The sequence below is a fragment of the Panthera tigris genome, chromosome B1 (genome assembly GCF_018350195.1).
Source record: "Panthera tigris isolate Pti1 chromosome B1, P.tigris_Pti1_mat1.1, whole genome shotgun sequence".
In the NCBI taxonomy this organism is placed as follows: Eukaryota; Metazoa; Chordata; class Mammalia; order Carnivora; family Felidae; genus Panthera; species Panthera tigris.
The window spans coordinates 84,514,937-84,533,752 of NC_056663.1; positions in this window are offsets into that span (position 1 = coordinate 84,514,937).

An 18,816-nucleotide genomic window follows, 5' to 3' on the forward strand; every position below is an offset into this window, starting at 1 on the left:
GTGCTTATCACTAATTCTCTCCCATAATCTTCCAACGGAAGTATAAAACTCTTTCTAATACAGTGTAACAGGTTGTTAAATTGAAAATGCCAGCTAAGTCATTGTAATATATTACATATGAAATCTCCTATGCAAAAAACTTCAAACCAAAGTACAGATTTTAAGAGATACCAGAGAACCAGTTAGTTCCAAAACCACAGGAGGATACAGAAAGGTCAAGAGATTGGAAATGAAGATACGATTTCCAAAGAAGGGTGTGTGTTTGTGCATGTACACACACCCATGCACACTACTAGGCTCTGAGTTTCACTTTCTGTGAGGGAAAAAGGTAGCGTGCTACCCTTGGCAAAAAGGGGCTTCAAAAAAGAGCCTAAAATGTCTTCCCTGGAGTATGAGACATGAGATGATTGAGATCTGACAGGCAGGCAGCAGGGGCAGGTGGTGACATATTTGGGCAATGAAGCAACATATTTCTGGGAGAGGAGCTGAGGATCTCATGGAGAGAACTAGCCTGGGGACATTTTTTGCCCTGCTCAAGAGGACTCTCTGGCAGGGCTACTGAGCTTCTAAAGGAAGAGGCAATAGGAAATGGTGGCTGCGTGGACAGGTAGAGAAGCAGCCTCACGCTCCTACTGCGGGTGCTGTAGCTGGGTGAGCACAGCGGGGGGGGGGGGGGGGGCACGTTCCTGCAGAACCCCCAGAGCAGCCCTAAGAGGAAAACCAGCTCCAAACATCTTAACAGCAGAATCAGGGCTAATCTGAAATTTTTCCTCCACTTTTCCCTTTCTCCCACCAAACTGCACTCCCCAAAACCCACAGCATCAGTAGTAACAGCTTGCAAGTGGCAAACAAGTGGCCGGCAAGCACAGAAAAAATCACCTGCCCCTCTCCCACTGACAGCGGCTGGTCTGCCTCAGTGCCAGGTGGAGACTGCATGATAAACCAAATGCATGATTGTAGTTATGGTTTAGTTATAGATCATGGATATTCTAATTTACATACTGAGAGCATATGTGAAATGGAAAGTTTCAAATTCAAAGGATCAAATTTCTGGTCTTTCTCTACAGACAATTTCATTTCTGCTTCAAACTGCCAATTCTTTCCTGAGCTCACCTTTTCTAGTAAAATTGCTGAAAGCACATGGTATTGCCTATCACTCTTTTCCTAAACTTATCCCCAAAGCTATAGGCTGAGTAGAAACATGGTCTGCTTTTCAAGTCTCCAGAGGACAGTTTTGCTAATTGTTTTCCTACGGCATGACAATAGAAGTTTATTTTTTGGCCCCACGAAATGTCTCTTTTTGATTGGCAGGTGGCTATGTTCCAAGCATCAAGCAGCACTTCAGAAATCCAGTCTCTTTCAATTTTATGGCTCCACCATCATCAACCTGTAGCTTCACAGGCCACCAAATCCATTTCTGCATGAGCCTGATAGAAGGGGAAAGAACACAAAGCATCTTCTATCAGAATTTTTTTTGTGAACCAGGCCCCAAAATGTCATCAATCACTTTGTCTTGCGTTCCACTGGTCAGAACCCAGTCACATGGTCACATCTCACTCTAAGAGAGCCTGGGAAATGCAATATATATTTGTGCAAAGGAAGAAGAAACAGGCTTGGTGAACAACTAGACTGCTTCTGCCACTGGAGGGTTTTATTTTCTAAGAGTGAGCCAATTAGGTATGTGAACTTCTGGAGAATTTATCCAGAAGAAAGGAGGGGTGGGAGGAATCAATTACTGAAAAACTGTAAAAGAACAATGGAAGACAAAAATAGTGTTTTGATTACATCTCTAATTTGGGCTTGAAGCATAATTTTCAGCTGTCAAATACACAACACCAGGTAATATATCAGTTGTGTTTTTACTTTGAAAACATAGGTCTTACAGACCTCTGGGCTGATTTTTCTAATCTGGACTGACTGTTCTCACATCTGTTACACAACTATCATCCTGACACTTTCCTTCACCATCATCCAGACAAGGCCTTTACCTTGCTCCTGTTTTTAAATTTTTTTAATGTTTATTTATTTTTGAGAGAGACAGACAGAATGCAAGTGGGGGAGGGACAGAGAGAGAGGGAGACCAGAATCCAAAGGAGGCTCCAGGATCTGAGCCTGACGCAGGGCTCAAACTCATGAACGATGAGATCATGACCTGAGCCGAAGTCAGATGCTTAGCCAACTGAGCCGCCCAGGCGCCCCTATCTTGTTCATGTTTTGTAGCGTGTTTCACTCAGATCCGTGGACTCCCTCCCTTACTGTTTGATCCCTTTTTTTTTTTTTTTTTTATGGAAAACAACCTCTAGTAGTGTCCCGAGAAATAGTGCACAGAGGACTCATTTTTAGAGATCCTGCATATCTGAAAGTATTACTCTGCATTCCTAGTTGATGGAAAACTTGGCTGACGATGGATTTCTAGGCTCCAATTCATTTTTCCTCAGGATTTTGAAGCGGACTACTTCACCCTCTAACTACAATCTTTTGAATGGGCCCTGCTATTTCCATTCAGCTGCTCTTAGGATCTTCTTTGTATCCTTAGGGTTCTGCAATGTCATATTATGAGTTGATGTTGATTTTTTTTTATCATTCATTTCTGAGCACTTGGAGGACTCTTTTGATCCAGAAATCCATAGCTTTCAATACTTGGAAGTCTTCTCACATTGTTTTTTACGATTTTTTTCCTCCCTTTCTTTGCTTTTTGTTCTTTCTCAAAAACCTAATAGTTGAGTGTCTTGCCCTTGACCGGTCCACTAGCTTTTAAAAATATTTTCTTTCTTATTTGCTTTCTCTTTCTCTTTTTGTTCTAAATTTTTTGGAAGAGTCCCCAGTTTACCTTTCATACTTCTATTAAATTATTTACTTCTGCTAAAAATATTTTTATTTCTTAAGACTTTGGTATTCTCTCAATTTTTTTATACCTTCCTGCTATTGCTTGAAGAATAAAATACATTCCAAGTCCCTAAGAATATTAATGATTGTTTACTTTATCATTTTTTCTTCTGCTTCAATACTTTTTTTTCTTCTGAGTTCCTTTCATTTTAGTTGTCATCTATGACTTGTATATAAGATGTTTTCTTCATGTATCTAGTAGTCCTTGAATAACCATTCACATTGGTAACTCTGATGGCAGAACAACCCATTTGGTGAGCCTCATTGCAAGGCGGTCAGGACCTAGGAATGTCAGAAAATGTAGATTTTTTTTGTTCCTCTGGAGCCAATCAAGAACTCCAGGAAGGAATCTACTAATACATTGCCTGTTGGAGCTAAGTGACCACTGTCCACATTTTGCATAGAGAGATAAGAGCAAGGGGCTTATCAATATATAAAATTTAGATATTAATTTAAGTCCTCTTTTATCAATTTATCATTTCATCTTTCATTCTGCTATTTCTGATGTCCCCAGATCTAAACTTTCTTAGGTTTGATTTTTCTAGGGAGCAAACCTCCTGTGCTCTGCAAGAGCTGAGAGAGGAATTGCATTATTGTGGGCAATACTACAAGGAATGAAGTAGTCCTTATATATAACTTCCATTTAACTTTATCTCCACTCTTACCTTTTTCCTTCAGAGGTATCTGGTGCCTTCTGGAGTTTTGTGACCTGCTTCCTGGGGCCCCCCATCTGCAAGCAGTTAGCTTTTAGCTTTTTTCACTCTGCACTTCCATCTGCAAAAATTTCGGGGACTTCCAAAAAAATCTTATGTTAGCCTTGCCCTCTGGGTAATGCATCTTTTTAATTCTTTTAGTATCGTTTCAGTGGGGATTTGATAGAGAAAAAAGGTAAGGTGTGTGCAATTAATCCGCCACATTTAACTACAAGCCTAATAACATTTTCAGATGTCTTTTTTCCTTCCCACACATATTACTATATCCTAGCATGTTTAAATTTCTAAGAGACAGGTGCACACATTTATAATAAAGCAGTCATTTCAATATTTCATAGCCTTTAAAAAGCAAAGAATACAGAAATTTGTTGCCTAACCTTTGTCATTTAAGCTTGAATGGAGATCCTCGAATGAAAACACAGGTTGTACTACAAACCCAAACAGTATTAAAATTGTATGATGCGACAGAATTGCCTGCAAGCTCAGTAGAAAAGGACATCTCCCCCAGTAGAGTTTTGTGATTTTTTTTGTTGTTGTTTTTTTTGGGTTTTTGTTTCTTTGTTTGTTTTTGGCTTATAAGTACTATGAAGTGTAATGGTGTATCTGCATGTCAATCATCCATATATTTCTTTCATTAACTTTGTCAAATCCTGTTTTCAAAGAGCCCCGTTTGTCCTTAAAGGCTAGCCTGCACTTGCTAGGAAACCAGCTTCAGCATTGTCTTTCCCAGTGGCCTCCTGTATGGATTCTGATGAGATGCAAAACAGAGACATCTAAAGGAATTTTTAGGAACTGAAATATTAACATCTATCCTTAGGTCTGATTAATTCCCTTGGAAATACGGCATTGTGTTTATTATGAAGCTAGGAAATGTCGCTTTGTAAAATTAAATCCAAAGCCAAAATAATCTGCCTTTGGAAGCAGAGTTACTGGAACAAAAATATCAAAATTCACTTATTTGCCCTAAAGTTACTGGAAGGAAATAGACTTTCACTAAGCTATTTCTATTCATATTATATTTTGGTTTTTATTGTATTTGTCTGTAGTCCTATGTGTTATACAGGTAACAAAACAGTCAACATAAATAAGTAAATTAATGAACAATTAATTGATTGAATTATATTCTGGAGAAACAGAATTCAGGTATTTTCTTGGATTGATTCTTCTTTAATAATTCCCAGTTTTCACCCTTTGACTTGATGGGGCTTAGAGAAGGTATGACCGAATTGTTTGTGCAAATTTAAAATGTTAATACACACAATAATGGCATTTCTCCCAGGAGCTTTATTTTCCCAAATGGATAAGAAGTAATAACGAAATTTAAATCTTCTTTTCAAAGACATTTAGATAATGTCTTCTTGTTTGACAAGCTCTGAGTTGTTAAAAGCTTTTCTCTAAGCCATCTAATTGCCATAAAATAGCTCTGTTTGAATTACTTTTCCTGGAAAGCCAAGGCCTAGTTCCAAGGCCATGAGAAAGTCAGCTTCCTTAATGTGAAGGTAAAAAATAAATATAAGAAACAACTGCAAACCATATGACAGATTTTCTTTTAAGGCATATGTGCTTCATCTATTTCTGTGAATGTATTTTTTCCTTTTTCTTTTTAAGTCAATAAGTACATTCTATTTTGAAAAAGAGAGAGAAATAGGGAAATAACAAGAAATGGAAGATAATACCCAAAGCTGGTTTCCTAGAAAGTTCTATCTGTCCTTTCATTCTTTGAAGACAGAATTTGACAAGCTATCTGTGTTGGCTACTATTCTGGGTTGTAAAGTCTTAATTATTATATGACAAGTGATAAAACATTAGATGTCAGAGCCTCTTTGAAAACCAGTGAGAATTTTACCATACTTTTGAATTAGTTTAAAAGTTCGAGCCCCACGTCAGGCTCTGTGCTGACAGTTCAGGGCCTGGAGCCTGCTTCAGATTCTGTGTCTCCCTCTCTCTCTGCCCCTCCCCTGCTCATGCGCTCTCTCTCTCTCTCTCTCTCTCCCCCTCTCTCTCTCAAAAATAAATAAAAGTATTTAAAAAAATTTTTAAACAAAATTATGTATTTTTAAGGACCCTCTTTAGTTCAGACCAAATTTATCTAAAACTGTCCTTAATGAACATATTTAGTGTTTGCAAAACTACAATTAAAATTATTATTTAGGGGTGCCTGGGTGGCTCAGTTGGTTAAGCGTCTGACTCTTGATTTCGGCTCAGGTCATGATCTCTTAGTTTGTGAGCTGAGCCCTGCATCAGGCTTTGTGCTGACAATGCAGAGCCTGCTTGGGATTCTCTCTGCTCGCTCTCTCTCTCTCTCTCTCTCAAAATAAATAAATAAACTTCTTAAAATCTTTTAATAAAATTACTATTTAGAAGAACACTATAGGAGCACCTGGGTGGCTCAGCCAGTTAAACGTCCAACTTCGGCTCAAGTCATGATCTCGTGGTTCACAAGTTCGAGCCCTGCGTCCAGCTCTGTGCTGACAGCTCAGAGCCTGGAGCCTGCTTCAGATTCTGTGTCTCCCTCTCTCTCTGTCCGTCATCTGCTCACACTCTGTCTCTCTCTCTCAAAAATAAACATTTAAAAAAATTTAGATCACTATATATGAAGAATAACAATAATGATAAAAATTTTAACTATTATTAAAAACAAAACCTCTTGTACATGTTAACCTAAATAAACTACTTCTATATAAACTTCAAAGTAATAAAACTGAATTTCTTTGAAAGCATTTTGTAATTCAAAATGTCTACTGTTCTAATCTCTTTTCAATTATTGTTTTTTTAAATCAATGAGATTTTACAGCATTGGTTCAGTGCATATTTTTATGTGATTGCCTCTTTGCATTAAGAACTCTTGAAGGATGTGTTAAGGTCTATTTAACTCACTATATTGACTAATCGAATTGTAGCTTAATATATGTTGTGCATAACAATTAAAGTGAACACAAGGGATTAAAGTGACTAAGTTGTCCAACTAAATAGGTAATTAATCCCCAATCTTACTAATATTTGTTTTTTTAACATCTCTCACATCATGCCCTAGCATTCTCTTTTTGACACTCATGATCCAGGCTCCCGTTAGTTCTTCAAGACTTCGTGCCACATCTCCTCGCATAAACTTTCTTGCACATCCCACTAGGATCAACCCAAATCTATACTGTGTAATTGTCCTTCCACGATAGTATTCCCCTTATAGTCATCTCCAGTGGCTCTTCATGGCCTACAGGATACATTCAGTCTCCTGAGTCCAGCATCTCTGATCCTCAATTACCGATGCCCCAAGCTATGTTCCTAACTTTATCCTCACACCCAATTCGAAGATTTCCCTCACTCCTTTCTTTCTGGCTAAGCCTGTATATTCCACTGTCCCCCAAACAAGTCACAGATATAATTCAGCTGGTTCTTATGTTATACCACTTTGTGGATGAGCCAGATCAAGAGCGCTGCCTGCGAAACAATAGGACGTCACCCCTTCTTCCTACTCTTTATGAATATCCTTGATTTTTTGGTTCAAAGGGGTGGGGAGGAGTATAGAATTGCCTCGACTCTAATTTGTGCTGCTACCTGCAACTCTGGCATCCCAGACCATCAGATGTTGCATTATCTTTCCTTAGTTGTACTCCACAATCCTTCACGCCCACCTTTCCAAACCACCACCTCCCCCCCCGCCATGTTGCTGGTCAGACCCACAGCCCACTTCCTGGGCAGACTCCCTCACACTTGGGACTAACCTGCTCTTGATCATCAATAACACAGTGGTATCAAACCTCTCCACCACAACTCTCTAGAACTCCTTAATGTCCCCTGTGTTTGTGTCCCTGATCAAGGGAAAAATCCCTAGCCTTCCATGCACCCCAGTCTTTCATTGGCAATCAAAGAGAAGAGGATTCTCAGCAGAATCACTGGAGGATACATTTTGTTCAGTTTTACAATACTATCCAGGAAACATAGGGTCAGTGTCAAGGTAGGATCAAGTACAAACTCATGTTATGCTCTGAATGACTGTGCCAGCCTCCTTTCTTATGATGATTTTCTTGCTGCTATTATTTTGAAAGAAAGAGAGACAGAAAGAACAGGGAAGGGGCAGAAAGAGCACAGAGCGCAGCATGGGGCTCAACCCCACAAACCACGAGATCATGACCTGAGCTGAAATCAAGAGCTGGACACTCAACTGACTGAGCCACCCAGGTGCCCCTTTTATGATGAATTTTTTTCTCTCATGAACTACATAGCTCCTCCCTGCTTCCCCTTGAGTCCACCAATCCATACACATAACACTTCTGTCATTAAATCAATAAATTAAATCCTGCATTTCTAATTTAAAATGGTATGACAGGGGCGCCTGGGTGGCTCAGTCAGTTAAGCATCTGACTCTTGATTTTGGCTCAGGTCATGATCTCATGGTTTGTGAGACTGAGCTCCGTATCAGATTCTGTGCTGATGTTGTAGAGCTTGCTTGGGATTCTTTCTCCTTCTCTCTCTGACCCTCCCCCACTCATGTTCTCTCTCTCTCTCTCTCTCTCAATAAACATTATAAATACATAAATAAATACTACGACAACTCAATATATAAACTCATTCTTCAATCCTACTACATAATAAGTTAGAACACCCAACACAATTTTCTAGATGTGTCCTTTATGTTCCCCTTTATTTTCACTTATGTTCTTTGGTTCTGTGGTTGCAAGGAACAGAAGCTCACTCAAATGTCAGAAAGCCCACAAACCAGACCCCAAAAAAGATAGGACAGGATGGTGGGATGGTTTGGGACTCAAGGTGGCTCCAAGGGCTTCAGCAAAAGCTACTCATGGATGTTCATTAAAATTCAGCCATTGGTATGACTGCACTTTTCCATGTCTCTGGTCCCTTCTTCCTATATTATGACCCACCACTTCTAATCCAGTGCTTCTCTAACCATCTACGGTCCAGGAATGCTTCCCCCCACCGCTCCCCAATCCATCATGGACCAATGCTTTTATAAAACACAAACTTACATATTTGGATGTCACTATAATGTTACATCACTCTACAGTACAAAAGCTTAGCTTCCTCTTTTTTCCTTTGGCTTAGCACACAGGCCAGTACTGACACCCATACCACACTTCCTGCAGCACTGCGTCCATCTGCTTTCTTTTAGTTTCTGATCCCTCATACCATTGGGCTGCAAGTGGCCCATCATTGTCTCCCCACCCTTTCTTACTTTCCAACCCTTAAATTCTGCCCCTCCCCCACCTGCTAAGTGCCCTGCCCCTCTTAGGTGACAATCTAAAGGAAGGAAATTATATCAACTCATGTCATCTTTTCTGCTGTGCCCTATGGCTGCTCTGGGTTCACTCCAATAACGTGGAGTGGATAAGTGGCATCGTAGGGCATGACACACGGATGACCAAGGAGCACCCCTTCAGAGATATAGATGTGGCGTGGATACCCGGCTTGGCCCATATTTTTAGAGTTTTTTAAATTAGTGCAGTTTCTTATAAGAGGACAATAAAGAGCAATCTAAAATATCTGTTACCAGATTAAGTCTTAGTTAAGTAATAAATGTAATTTTTCTCTCATTTGAAAGAGCTGACTGATCTGTGCCTTCCCTGGGCAAGCTGGAGGTGCTGAGCTGCTGTGGTCAGTGACTGTCAGAGTGGTGATGCACATGTAATTCCTGGTGCTCACCTTAATTGGATGTACCATTAATCTTTGCTCACTAATATGACCTGAAGTCAGGAATGAGTAAACACATTCTTCCCAGAGAGCACAGTATTTTTTTAAACCACTTTCTCTGTGGTAGGTTCCAGGGAGACTGCTTTAGAATTAAGTTTCTCATAAGGAAAAAATAAGTAAAATGGGCCTCAAGAATTTTCCTCTTCTCCTGCCCCCTTCTGGTCTGTATAGTCATGGTAAGAAAAGAGAAAGGGTAGCAAAAGAGCTCAGAAAAAGCAGTAGACGGCACCTACTAAGAACAAAACATCCAGAATTCAGAAACTCACCCATAGTCAACTACCAACTCCAGGTACATAACAGAGGCCCTATTAGACACAGTGCAGAAGTCTTCAACAAGACTGCAGTCATTCACAAGCAGGCTGCTCATTAGAATCACCCCATCCTAGACCTATGAAGTCAGATTTCTAGGAACAGGTAGTTAGGAAACACATTCCGTATTCCCTGGGGAAAAGTCCTATGTGACACCTTTTATGGAACTATCAGTTCCTGTGAATTATTTTTAGCTTTTTCTTCTAGGCTTTAAGGATGCTCATTTGGATAATAAATTACACGGTCATCCTGGTATGAGCACTGTATTTTTCAGATACTTGCCAGGTGACCTTCATTTGTGCCCAGGATTACAACCACTAATTTAGTCCAAATGTCTCATCTCAAAGGAAAAAGCAACGGTCACCAGAATTTTTTTTTTTTTTTAATCTGACTGAAGTCACCAGGTAGTTAGCATTTCACACTCTAATATCACATTTGCCTGACAGATCCTATCCTTCCCGCCCAGGAGGACACTGACAATTCCCTCTGAAGCAAAGAAAAGAAAATTTCCTCTACCCTCTCTTTCTTCCTGACCTCTCCTCTCTAGGTATAAAACTAGCTTGCTGGTTCCAGCACCATCGCTAACAGACAGGTGGAAGGGAACTATTACTGACTGACGGTGTCGACATGCTAGATACTAGTCAATTTAAATGCAGAGTGGTGAGGCCAAGCTCAGGATACCTCCCCACCATCACATACTTCCCCCAGCCCCCATTATCCACTCCCTAGTCTTTTATGCTAGGGCCAAAGGGCCAGTTGTCCTCCAGGGAAAAGAACTAGTACTGCATTCCACCATATTTGCCTGTTCAACTGAAACAAGAGTCTAGGGAGATGAGCTTCTACAAGAATTTACACTTGGGGGGGGGGGAAGGAAATGAGTAGGACTCAACAAGGGAAGCGAGTACAGAGGGAGGAGTAAAATGCTGCATGGTGGGTGCATTGCAAATGCTGCATTTGCTAACCGTGCACCTTTGTCCATTCTTGTGAGGTTAGCACTGTTGACCCAACTCCATGCCATTGCTACAGGAGTCTTTGTATGGGAAATGGTTTTACTTCCTCTGGTGTGGCATTCACAAAAAAAGCAAACACCTTGGCCTCTTAAGATTCCTCCTTACATACTTGGTGTTACTGCCACAGCACACCCTTTGCCAGGAAAACTGGTGTTTTTCACCCCATGGCACATACTGGGCAAAATTTCTGGGGTTGATCCCAGGCCATCGGTTGAGCCTCCTTGCCCTTATGAGAGTTCCCTTCTGAGATATGGGGTGTCTGTCTGCAAGGAGGTGTCAGTCAAGATCACCTAACCCATTATTCATTCAGGCATTAGTTATATAGAGAAATGTCTGAAAACAGATATTGAAGAATATTAATTCTTTTCCTCTAGGGAGACTCTTGGGTCAATGAAAACAGGCTTACTTCCTACTATGCTACCTTCTCTGCTTACCTCTTGAAAGAAGTAGCCTTTGACAAGCCATAAAAAAACTCCTATGAAACTCTGTGCCTAGAGTGCTGGTTCATACTCCCTTTTCCTTTACATTTGATTATCTACATGGGGCCAAACATCACTGTACAAACAACAACAACAACAATAAAAAAACAAACAAACAAACAAAAAAAAAACAACACCAATAAATGTCCATAGCAAAACTTTAGCAGGCTTTAAGTGGTAGCTTCCTCCACTGAAGTTCTTTATTTTTTTTTAATTTCTTTTTTTTAACGTTTATTTATTTTTGAGACAGAGAGAGACAGAGCATGAACAGGGGAGGGGCAGAGAGAGAGGGAGACACAGAATCTGAAACAGGCTCCAGGCTCTGAGCTGTCAGCAGAGAGCCCGACGCGGGGCTCAAACTCACAGACCGTGAGATCGTGACCTGAGCCGAAATCGGACGCTTAACCGACCAAGCCACCCAGGTGCCCCCCTCCACTGAAGTTCTAACTAAATAAGGGCTGCCAGAAAAATTACAGGGTGCTCAGTTAAACTTGAAATGCAGATAAAAAAAAATTAGTGCAATAGTTGGAACACACTCATACTAAACAAAGTATTTGTTGCTGTTTCTCTGAAATTCAAATTGAACTAAATATTCTGTATTTTTATTTGCTGAATCTCACAAGAATAACTGAATTCTCTACCACCACATACACTCCCCAACCCCATCCATTCATACTTGTCCAAATCACATATCCCACAGTAGGAGCAGAACAAGAATGTGAACAAGCTCAAGTTCAGAGAGCAAAAATATTCTCCTCTGGCTTCTGGACTGCTGTGTAAAGACTTTTCTTAGGAAGAAGGACAATGTGGAGAGGAAAGGGAGTGTTAGTTTTGGAAGTTCTGCCTGGGTGCAGAAATTCATGCTAGTTCCACCCTAACTTCTACCCTTGGCTTCCTCACAATAAGTGTCCACTGAAATTCTCCCTCCGTAGGATACCCTCTATTGAGGTACTATTTTATGCTACCAACCTCTGCCTTGGCAAACAAAACAAGGCTACGTGAATCTACTCTTATACTTCATAAACCATAATTATTCTTTTAAGAATGCTATTTTGAGGGATGTGAAACCTCATAAAAGAACATCTGAGATAAACCATTAATAGTTATGATATTCAAGGGGCGCCTGGGTGGCTCAGTTGCTTCAGCATCCAGCTTTGGCTCAGGTCATGATCTCATGGTTCGTGGGTTCAAGCCCTGCAACGGGCACTGTGCTGACTGACAGTTCAGAGCCTGGAGCCTGGTTTGGATTCTACGTCTCCCTTTCTCTCTGCCCCTCCCCCGCTTCCCCTCTTCTCAAAATAAACATTAAAAAATAGTTATGAAAATAAGTATTTTTCAAATAGTTATTTGAAAATTTAATTTGAACAAGTCAACTTGATGTTTTTCTGTTTTTGTATGAAGGCACATGAGTGCACACCCACATAAACATATAATTGCTGTTACTAATCTTTGTAGCCATGAAGCCAAATGTTCAGGTATCACTTGAATGATAAATCACTCCAAGCCTTGCTCAATAGATATCTTTTAAAATGGCTAAATCAGGACTTGGATTCATACAGAACATGTGCACAGATAGCATACAGACAGTGTTGACTTCCTGCCTGCCATTACTCAGGAATATCCTGGATCGCATCCCAGATGCTGGCCTTTGCCTTGACTGATGCTCTGTTTCTAACTGCACAACATAATGTAATCTCTAGTCCACCTCACAAACTCATCACATTCATGTGTTCTTAGGTACCTGTCAAACATTGGATAATATGCTCAGGCTCATATTCCCAGACTTGGTTATAACCCAAATCCTTCTAACTAGAGGTACAGCACTTGTTAATAATCACTTCTATATTAAATTTATCATTATTAAAATTGCAATAAACTATGTTATATTCTAAGTGAGTAGAAGCTCATACACTGAGCAGAAAATTGTTCACCTTTAAGAGTAGACCAACTCTTTCATGCCATGAGCAGCCTTTATACGTGTGTGTATGTGTGTATACGCCCATACACACACATATGTATGATTAAATAACAAGTAAGTAACACTTATCACCTGTGCTAAGCTTTTCAGTTCACTACAGAATATTCTTCTGAAAATCTGGCAAATTATCAGTCTGCAGAAACTCCCAGGATTAGTGGGGTTGGAGAACCAAATGGCTGGTGATGCATACCTAAAGCTACTACCTTCTCATTCCTGCTCAGGTTCACTCAGTTGGAAGGGCCTCCTGTCTTACCGCATATATTCCTCTAATCAGCATTCTCACTTCCAAGCAGAAGGAGCTGGGCACGTACACATCATGATTCTCATCAGCTAAAATTTGACCCCACATCTGCAAAACATCCAAATAATTTTCTGTTCCTATTAATGTTCCTTAACCGTAACCCAAATGACAACTGTCCTCCTCTTTTATCCTCTTTAAGCTATGCTCAAAGACCTTACTCAAATTTCCATGAAATCAATTTACCAGGCAGAGACTCTGAAGTAACAGAGTACACGGTGAGTGGCAATAGGGCAGAATGTGTCTGTTTTGTTGCCGTATTGTTTCAGTAGCATCTACTACACTTCCTGGCCCTTATGTTCTCTAGATACACTCAAGAGATAGAGAAGAAATACACATTTGGACCCTATACACATACATTCAAATCAAACAATATTACCTTATTTATTCCAACAACCAACAATTACTATACACTTCAGTTAATCTTTAGAAATATACGGGTCTAGAAACACATTACACGGGTGCCTGGGTGGCTCTGTCAGTTAAGCATCTGACTCTTGATTTCAGCTCAGGTCATGATCTCCTCCTCATTTATGAGTCCGAGCCCCACATCAGGCTGTGTATGCACTGAGCCTGCGTGGGATTCTCTCCCTCCACCTCACTCTTGTGCGTGCTCTCTCTCTCTCTCTCTCTCTCTCTCAAAATAAATAAGTAAACTTTAAAAAAACATTACAATATCAGTAATTCTGCAGAGTTTATAGTAACAGGTTTTTAAATCTCTCATTCTCTGTTCCCTTTAGTTTCTATATCAGTATTCATTTTATATTTATTACTTACTATGTATTAAAAAAAAACACTGTACTAAGTGTCCAAGTGCCTAGTTAGTAAATTTCCCAAACATTCCAGTAAAGGTTCTCCCTTTTCTTTGATCGAACATGTTAAACTACACCTAAGAAGTGAGTTGATAACATTTACACAGTTTTAATCTATTCAGCTGCTAAATGCAAAACATTCCTAAGCTACGAAATTATGTTTCTGTGGTAAAAGATAATGTTTCCCAATTATAAGAAATTTAAGAGATTTTAGGGGAGAAACTATAAAGATATAGTTTACTTCAAGGAAAGTTACATGTTCTCCATTTTGGTTGATGTTGTATCTTTTGGCCACATTCCTGAACTAAAAAACAGGAATATGTTAATAAGTTTCTAGGACATATTCCCCAAACAGCTTTACAGAAGTTCATTTGATCCTAATCACCACTCTATCAAGTAAGTGGGTGGTATTAATAGAGCACGGGGGGTATGGAAACCATGGTGCAGATATACCAAATGGCTTCTCCACCATCAGCAGAAAAGCAATGACAAAACCTCTTTGGAAGGCAGCCCAGTCCGGTGAAATAAGGATGGTTTGAGAGTCATAAAACCTGGGTTTAAAACCGTATGATTTGAGAAAATTACTTAATCTCTCTACACATCAGCTTTTTCACTCCATAAAAAGAAAGTATTAGGTTGAACCATTTGAAATCACCAACATGCAATCATTTTTTACCTACAAAAATGGCTATTTCATTTGGTTCAACCTCATAATAATGTTAACTTAAAAGAGTTGTTCTAATTATTAAATGCTATGTTCTATTTAAAGCACCTGCACGGAGCTTAGCATAGAGAAGTACTAGACGCGTGTTCATGTTCTTCACCCTTCCAGCTTCAAGCTATAGCATCAGCACGATCACTTCACTCACCACCACTCATTTAACCACATCACTCCTCCGTCCTCTTTTTGGACTTTAGACAGAGTAAAATACATTATCTAAATGTATTTTATAATACGATAGCTAAAATGTTAACACCCATTGAAATTTCAGAAGATAACACAAAAAATGAAACAGGATTATAATCACTACTGATTCTCCAGTTTAAGTCAGCAGCATAAAGTCCTTCCTTTCCACTTCTAAATGGATGCCTTACGTTCTCCATTATGAGCACGTATACAATAAACAAGGACATATCTGTCTTGAACCTACCTATTCAGAATCCTGTCAATAATAACATTATAAACCAGAAGACCCGAGGCTTGCCTTTACTTACGATGCCACTATAGATTGACAGCAAAAGGTTTGCTTGAAATTCAATTAAGAACTAGGCAATACTGATATGGTCTCAATCATTCAGTAAACTGACAATTTTAGAAAAGAAGCAAAGGAGGTTGGGATAAAACAATGTAATGAAGAAGCTAATGCAGATCTAGACAAACTTCATGTTCTTACCTTCTTCCTTCCCACAACCTTAGACTCAAAAGACACTAAATGATCCAAAGAGCAAGGGACCCTAGACCTAGAAATATTCTTCTCTGTCTGGTAAGGACAAATTTTTCATCCGTGAGCTCAGCTTCCAGAAAGCATTTAAATCAATGAGGAAAATAAGAGACTATCCAGGGAAACCAACCAAATCAGCGCTAATGATCAACAGGGTGACAAGCATTCTACTCATTCATATTTAAAAAGGTAATTAGGAGTGTTGAGCATTTGAGGGGCACCTGGGTGGCTGAGTCAGTTGAGCATCCAACTTCCGCTCAGGTCATGATCTCACGGTCCATGAGTTCGAGCCCTACATCAGGCTCACTACTGTCAGCCTCTCAGCACAGAGCCCACTTCAGATCCTCTGTCCCCTTCCCTCTTCCCCTCCCCCATTTGCACTCTCCCAAAAATAAATAAATATTTTCTAAAAAGGAGTGTTGAGCATTTGAAAACATCACCGTATTTTTAAAGCATGTACAAAAATTTCCTTATTAATCCATCTAAAGCATAGACCTCAGTTTTATTTGAATTATTTTCATTCTGTTAATCTTTATCTCCTATCTCAACAACCATTCATTCCTAATGACCTTCTACAGTGTACTAGTTGCAAAGCTAATCAATCATTGAATAACTATTTATAGAATGTCTAACAGGTACTCAGCACTATACTAGAGGCCAGATAAACATTAAAGAAAGCTTTTCTAATACTTCCTGAAGGCTTTTTGTTTCCAATTAAAGAAGGATCTTAATGTTTCACAAACTTGCAATGTCCTCTAACAACTCTTGCCTAATCACCTGTTGCCAAATCAAAGCTTGATGAAAATACAATCATGGTATGATCATCTTTCCCTCGACAGAGGCTTCATACTGTTCTGTATTTGAAGAGGTGACAGACTATGATTTTATAGGATACCCATGTTCAATTCGAGCTCTATTCCTGATGCTTAGAACGAACATGTGATCCTCAAGGAGGAGTAAGTACCCTTCTTGCTTACTTCTGTTCACACAGCCAATGTGTCTTCTTATCATACAAGAATGGCAAACAGAGCTATCTATCTTCGCAGACATGGAAGGCCAATTAGGAAAGGCTCATCTGTAGAGGCCATGGTTTTAAGCATGCCTCTATTACCCTCTCAGAACCTAGAAGAATAAGACTCAAAATTGTGTGGTTTTGAACTGCACTAGTCAGGTTGACTCTGTACGCATACGTTGTCTGTACTCTATAAAAGCTCATTTAAGCAGCGGGGCATGGAGGACATACAGAGAGTAAAACCACCTGAATATGTAAAAGGAGACAGTGACAATACCACACTCTCAAATAAGTAATCAGTTAGTATTGGATTCTTACCACGTTTAAGGTTCCCATCTACGCAAAGGACAACAGGACTCTGTTGTTTGACAAAACACGTATTTGGGATCATTGGTATCGACTTACAGTCAGTCAACAAGACTGCACAGTTCATAGGTTTCTCCTCCGTTCAGCAGAAAATGCTGCGTTTCCTCGGCAACTGAGAGTGTTTGGCTGGACTTTCACTTTTCTTTCTACTTATAAAGTACAAGCAAGGAAGGGGTCCCACCATCTAGGACTTGGTTCAGAAACTCGTTTCTCTGCCGTGAGTAACTGAAATAACCCATTTAGTGCCTAAGCAAAACCCTGTGCTTACTTAGATTTATATTACATCTTTATGATCAAGTCTCAGGCAAATAATAAAAGGTAATTAAAACTGAGAAAGTAGTTTTAATGCCTGAATTGTTTCTTCACCAAGAAGCTTCTAAAATTCAAGTAACTAAGAAGTTCTTACTCTTAACTAGGCAACGTTATACTTTATTTTTCAAACCTAATCAACTAATCTATGCAAATGAAACAATGGAATAAATACCTTTGTCTTACTAGGTAGAGTTTTCTCAGAAGCTGGAGCTTTGAAAAGAACTCTTAGCTGAGGCAAAAGTACAGGATTCAATCTCCTTTTCTACATTAGCATGGGTGATTAGAGATCACGATGAAAGGACAGTGGCCAAGGTGCCAATTACAAATGTTTGTTTTTCGGGAGACAGAATGCCAAGTGCTGGTGTCCCCACTATCCTCACCAGTAAGATCTCCCGTACTTCATTACCCCACTTCCTCCCAAGTCAGGTCCATGTAAGAGCTAAAGCCTCGGCTTCCTCTGCAGAAAGAAAGACAAACACAGCTCTTGACCTGGGGCTGTGGTTGAAGAGAAGCAGCTTCCACCCGAGGTACTTGAAAAGGCATCACAAAAACCAAAAACCATTTCAATTTCCTTGTATATTTGCTACAGAGCAGCTCCCACTTTACAGATCCTCTTGTGGATCAGGCTGTAAGCTTTCACTTTTATACCTGAAGAAATAAATGGGCTCATTATGAAACCGAAGGTCTTTTCTCCTTAACACTCCTCTTGATTCCGCCCCCCCCCCCCCCGCCCCACTGACACCTAATTATACTCCATACCTAGAGACACCCCATAATCAAGCTTGGAAGGAACAATGGGTAGTTGAGTGTACAGAGAGGACAAACCATGATTTACAATCCTCTTTTACTGGTTCACTACTCAAATACCAACATTTATGTGCTTCCTAAGTCCTGAGGGGTTCACTCTCTGCACACTAATGGCCACAATCCCTACTTAACTAGATTGAACAGTATACCCCGAAAATTAATGGCCACCCAAAACCTCAGACCGGGACTTTATTTGGAAATATGATCTTAAATATGCAATTAGTTAAGGAAAAAAGAAATCCTGGTGACAGTGGACAAATAAGGACCTTATAAGAGGAGTGGACACACAAACAGAGACATACAGGGGAAAAGACCATGTTATGGTCTGAAGACTCAACTATGCGGCTGCAAGCCAAAAAGTGCCAAGAATTGCCTGAAGCTGGGAAGAGTCAAGGAAAGATTCTTCCCTAGTGTCTTCAGAAAGAGGATGGCCCTGCTGACATGTTAATTTTGTATTTCTAGAATTATGAGAATAAATTTCTGTTATTTCTGGCTACTTGGTTTGTGGCAATTTGTTACAGCAGCCCCAGAAAACAAATCCATATACCTCAGGACACTATATGCTAGACATCCCCAGTCAGTTTCCTTGTTTTATAGCACAGAAAAAAATTTTTTTTAATTGCATGAATTCAAAAAGAGAGAAATTAATCCTCTATAAAATTACATATTTTGGGTCAAAGATAAGA